The following is a 6,457-nucleotide window of genomic DNA, read 5'->3' as shown; positions in this document are numbered from 1 at the left end:
GAGCAGGGGCGGCGGCTAGGGTTAGGTCAATGAGCTAAGCTCATAAACTGGGCCACAACTAACTGGGCTAAGCCCCTAATATGTCGGTCATAACACTTTCAGTAAGAGCATCTGCAGCCAAATTGACCGAGCGGACGGTCCGCAGCTTGTCCTTCGCCTCCCTATTCACAATCGGGATGCACAAGTCGGAGGAGCTACCTGTGACGTAGGAGCTATCCCCGCTGTAGGCGAGCCGAGTCAGCCGCTGGTCGTACTTCTCTGTCTCGCGGAGGAGGAGGGACGCCGACGGCTTAAGGACTTGGTTGGTGTACCGCTGGGCGGACCACTTCCTCGCCGCGCCGGCGGCGACGCGGTGCTTTCGCTCGGGGTCGTCGCCACCTAGCTGGCCAGAGCTCCACATCCCACCCCACATCGTGGCGGATCGATTGGCGGGAAGGTAGATTTAGGTTGCCGGCAGTGAGAATCAGAGGGGGGAATGGAGAATCATCGCGGGAGGGGGGGTTGACCCGTATCCCAACCGCGAACCCGAATATATGCTACTCGGGAGAGAGGGAGGGTTCCTGGCCGCTGTTAACTTTTTACAGGCCGGGGCGACTATACAAGGCCTGACCTGACCCAAAAAACAGGCCAAACCCATATAGTCACCGGAATTATACGGGCCGTGCCGCTATACAGGATCTGCTGGAGATGCTCTAAGGCATCTCCAATGCGGACTCTCAAACCGTCCACATATATCGGAACTGTTGGAAATATGAGCAATTTACCAAATGATTTTATTAATAGAAATATTAGATAAAGCATGACTAATATAACATGGATAAAAGTAGTCATGCAATCTGACAGAGAGAAGGTAAATAACATCTTCATATATGAACTGCAACCAAACAAGTCTAAAGCAGATAGTAGAACAGGTTGCATAAATGGCGTAGAACCTAACATATGTAGGACAAACAGTAGAGCAAAGAACTGCGAGAAGACCTCTAACAGAAAGAGCAAGAACACGTACGGGACAACAGCAGCAGTAGCACTGGACTTGGGGTCGGTGTCCTCGCCAGCCATGTCATCGAGAAGGTTGTCGACGTCAGGGAAGAAGTCGTCGTCGGGGAAGTAGTCGTTGGAGTCCGGGGCGTCCGTGACGAAGAAGTCAGTAGTCGCGCTGAGCGCTCCCCAAAAACCTTATCACCCTTCTCCCGTACATGACTCAAAAGGTGCGGTTTCGGAGGCCTACTGTCCCGACCTGCGGTGCACGCCGCAAGCCGGGATGGGGAAGAACGTAGCAGCAGCGCAGTGCTCAGGAACTTGTGGCGAGAGGAAGAAGAGGTTCTGGTGCGTCTCTCTGAGAGGAGTGGCCTCCCTTTTATAGGCGCAAGAGAAGGAGGCGAGAGGCTGTGCTGGGAGCTGAAGAGAACGAGGGAGACAAAACGAAAAGGCAGCAGGTGAAGAGGTGCGCCGTTCGTATTCAATCTCCACTACAACAAAACGTTTCAGCTTTCGCATGACCTTTCGTATACCCGTCGTGCGTGGCAAAAATTTAGACATTGGCTCGGCTCATTCCCGCAACCCGCGGCGCGGTTCGTCGTGACGAGGCGTGGCGTGGCGAGGCGGGTGGCGGAGGAGGAGCGCGCGTGGATGTCCCTCTTGTTCTCATCCTCATACATGTGGAGAAAGAGCCTCCCTTATAAAGAGGTCCAACTCCCTCTAAACTAGCAATGTGGGACTAAACTTTAGTTCCACCTCTTGTCTTGCATGAATGGGCTGCGTGGGCCTCTAGGATTTATTAGGAATTTCTGAAACTGCTATTGGGCTAGGCCCAAAATAGACAAAATTCCAGCAATCCCCCACCAGATCCCAGAGGCACACAAAATTTGCCTTTGGTTCCAAAACACTGTTTTATATACTGGTACTGCAGTGGAGACTTTTAAATTGAACTTCCACCTAGAACTCTATGCTACACTAGTAGGCAACTTGAACAGTGGACTGGGCCTTGAACTGCAAGTTTTCTGCGAATCTAGCTACGTAAAGCCTTGATCGATACGTGGCTACCGTGGGTCTTCCCCGCGGGTGGAGCTTATGCGTCATACTCCGAGACCTTTCATGAGTTTACTAGAGAGAACCCTACTCTCATAGATTGCGAGGTTTGACAATCAAACTCATATAGGTTTGTTCTTCAAAAGATGTTCTGCACGACAACATCTCTGCTTAAATGAGCCACTTAGAACACATTAAGATATACATCAACCTGCCATGCAGATTTAGGAGAGTATTGCATCTTCATGGAGTGGTATTGTTAACAGTAAGGATACTCCCCTCTCAGTTGACCAACAGCTTGTCTTCCACATCTAATTCACGGGATCTCCGATCACATAGACTAGGTTACCACTGTGAACAACTCATATTGTGGTTCTCATACCCATCTCCCTCGATGCATTATCTATCACATTATGTGATAGACCCTTAGTGAAAGGATCTGCCAGATTTTTAGACATCTGGATATAATCCAATGCAATAACTCTGGAGTTTCTCATTTTCCTTACAGACTTTAACCTTCTCTGAACGTGTCCTGATGACTTCATGTTATCCTTTGAGCTGCTCACTTTCGTGATCACAGTTTGATTGTCGCGGTTCATAAGGATACCAGTACAAGTTTCTCAACAACCGGTAAGTCATTGAAGAGCCAACGAAGCCAATCTACTTCGACCGTAGCTGTATCTAGTGCTGTGAGTTTTGCTTCCATTGTTGACCTCGTTAAGATGGTCTGCTTGCAAGACTTTCAAGAAACAGCGCCACCTCCATGAGTGAATACATAACCGCTCGTGGCCTTTATCTCATCAGCATCTGAGATCCAGTTTGAGTCACTATACCCTTCAAGCACCTTTGGGTGCCCGGTGTAGTGAATTCCATAATTCGCAGTGCCTTTCAAATAACGCAAAACTCTCTCTAGAGCTTTCCAATGCACATCTCCTGGTTTTGAGCAAAACCGACTTAGTTTGCTAACAGCAAAAGAGATGTCAGGTCTTGTAGCACTGGCTAAGTACATAAGCGAGCCAATAATCTGAGAATATTTTAATTGATCTCTAGCAATTCTTCAATTCTTTCAAAGTAACACACTCGCATCATATGGTGTTGGAGAGGGCTTGCAGTCACTATAGCCAAAGCGACTTAAGATCTTTTCCACATAGTGAGATTGAAGCAATGTAATCCCACCATCATCGTCTCTCAACAACTTGATGTTTAGAATGACATCAGCCACTCCTAAATCCTTCATCTCAAAACAATGAGATAGGAAATCCTTGACCTCCTTAATAACATTCAGATTTGTTCCAAAAATCAGTATGTCATCAACATACAAGCAAAGGATAGCTCCCTCGCCCCCACCATGGCGATAGTACACACATTTGTCAGCTTCGTTTACAACAAAGCCTGCAGTTGTTAAAGTTCTTTCAAACTTCTCATGCCACTGTTTGGGTGCTTGCTTGAGTCCATACAAAGACTTTAGCAACTTGCACACTTTTCCTTCCTGACCATCTAGTACAAACCCATCTGGTTGTTCCATATAGATTTCCTCGTCCAACTCTCCATTTAGGAAAGCAGTCTTAACATCCATTTGATGAATGAGAAGACCATGTGAGGCAGCTAGTGAAAATAGAACTCGAAGAATGGTCAGTCGAGCCATAGGTGAGTAAGTATCAAAGAAGTATTCACCTTCCTTTTGGGTATAACTCTTAGCCATGAGCCGAGCCTTGTACTTTTCAATACTACCATCAGGCCTAAGCTTCTTCTTGAATACCCATTTGCATCCTATAGGTTTGCACCCATAAGGACGATCAATTATCTCCCAAGTTTTCTTTGACAAGATGGTGTGACGCCCCTGATTTGACCGTACACTAATCATACACGCAAACGTGTACGATCAAGATCAGGGCCTCACGGGAAGATATCACAACACAACTCTACAAATAAAATAAGTCATACAAGCATCATATTACAAGCCAGGGGCCTCGAGGGCTCGAATACAAGAGCTCGATCATAGACGAGTCAGTGGAAGCAACAATAACTGAGTACAGACATAAGTTAAACAAGTCTACCTTAAGAAGGCTAACACAAACTGGGATACAGATCGAAAGAGGCGCAGGCCTCCTACCTGGGATCCTCCTAGACTACTCCTGGTCGTCGTCAGCGGGCTGCACGTAGTAGTAGTAGGCACCTCCCGAGTAGTAGTAGTCGTCATTGATAGTGGCATCTGGCTCCTGGGCTCCATCGTCTGGTCACAACAATCGAGTATAGAAAGGGGGAAAAGGGGGAGCAAAGCAACCGTGAGTACTCATCCAAAGTACTCGCAAGCAAGGAGCTACACTACATATGTATGCATTGATATCAAATGGAAAAGGGGGTATCATATGTGGATTGAACTGCAGAATGTAGGAATAAGAGGGGGATAGCTAGTCCTTTCGAAGACTACACTTCTGGTAACCTCCATCTTACAGCAGAAGAAGAGAGTAGATGGTAAGTTCACCAAGTAACATCGCATAGCATAATCCTAACCGATGATCCTCCCCTCGTCACCCTGTGAGAGAGCGATCACCGGTTGTATCTGGCACTTGGAAGGGTGTGTCTTATGAAGTGTCCGGTTCTAGTTGTCATAAGGTCAAGGTACAACTCCAAGTCGTCCTGTTACCAAAGATCACAGCTATTCGAATAGATTAACTTCCCTGCAGGGGTGCACCGCATTTCCCAACACGCTCGATCCCCTTTGTCCGGACACACTTTCTGGGTCATGCCCGGCCTCGGAAAATCAACACGTCGCAGCCCTACCTAGGCACAACAGAGAGGTCAGCACACTGGTCTAAATCCTATGGCGCAGGGGTCTGGGCCCATCGCCCATTGCACACCTGCACTTTGCGAACGCGGCCGGTGAGCAGACCTAGCCTCCCTTATACAAGAGCAGGCATTCCAGTCCAACCCGGCGCGCGCCACTCAGTCGCTGACGTCACGAAGGCTTCGGCTGATACCATAACGTCGAGTACCCATAACTGTTCCCGCGTAGTTGGTTAGTGCGTATAGGCCAGTGGCCAGACTCAGATCAAATACCAAGATCTTGTTAAGCATGTTATCTTGAAGTAACCACAAACGCCGACCAGGGCCAGGCCCACCTCTCACCTGGGTGGTCTCAACCTGCCTTGTCGCTTCGCACAAAGATCCACACAGAGGGCCGTCGAGAAAGTATGTCCTTCCAGCCCCCAATTTGTGAATCAACTGCGGGTACTCAACGAGCCGACCCGACTTTAGTCACAACATATATCATGTGTAGTAGGTATAATATATACCCGTGATCAACACCCGACATGAACACGGCCTGATAGTATAGCATGGCAGGCAGACAAGAATGTAGGGCCACTGATGATAAACTAGCATCCTATACTAAGCATTTAGGATTGTAGGTAAGGTATCAACAGTTGTAGCAACAATGACAGGCTATGCATCAGAACAGGATTAATGGAAAGTAGTAACATGCTATACTACTGTAATGCAAGCAGTAGAGAGAAGAGTAGGTGATATCTGGTGATCAAGGGGGGAGGGCTTGCCTGGTTGTTCTGGCAAGAGAGAGGGGTCATCAACACCGTAGTCGTACTGGGTAGCAGCGGCGTCGGTCTCGGTGTCTAACGAGAGAAGAGGGGGAAGAAACAATAAATATTAAGCAAACAGATGCATAGCGATGCATGACATGACAAGTATCGGTGCTAGGGGTGCCCTAACGCGGTATGAGGTGGTACCGGTGAAGGGGGGAAACATCCGGGAAAATATCCCCGGGGTTTCGCGTTTTCGGACATATGAATCGGAGGGGGAAAGTTGCGTGTTCGCTATGCTAGGGATGCGTGGCGGATGAACGGGCCACATATCCAGGTTCGTCTCGTCGTTCTAAGCAACTTACATGTACAAAGTTTTTCCATCTGAGCTACGGTTTATTTTAAATTAATTTTAAAAGATTTAAATCATTTTTAGGATTTATTTAATTATTTAATTCAACATTATCCAGAGCAGTGCACGCTGACGTCAGCAATTGACCTGGTCAACCTCACATGTGAGTCCCACCTGTCAGCGACTGTTTGACTAATTAACAGTAGTTAATTAGGTTAACTAGTTATTAGGTTAATTAATCTTAATTAGTTAATCTAAATAGAATTAATTAAGTTAATTAATTAATTAATTATTTTTATTATTATTTATTTATTTATTTTAATTCTTATTTTTATTTATTTATTATTTTTGTTCTGGGGTGGGCCCCTCGTGTCATTGGCCCAAGGGGCATAGCGGGCAAACGGGCGCGGTTCTCGGGCGCGGTTGCGAGCGTGGGGTGCCGGGGCGAACGGACCCGGGCAGCCAGCGTTGGGGGGTCCGGCCAGAGCTGCGTCCGGCAGCGCCGGTGGATGGCGCGAGCGGGCGGTGGGGAGGGAGGGCG

The sequence above is a fragment of the Triticum dicoccoides genome, chromosome 5A, assembly GCF_002162155.2.
Source record: "Triticum dicoccoides isolate Atlit2015 ecotype Zavitan chromosome 5A, WEW_v2.0, whole genome shotgun sequence".
Lineage (NCBI taxonomy): Eukaryota > Viridiplantae > Streptophyta > Magnoliopsida > Poales > Poaceae > Triticum > Triticum dicoccoides.
Note: the sequence above shows the minus strand (reverse complement) of the source record.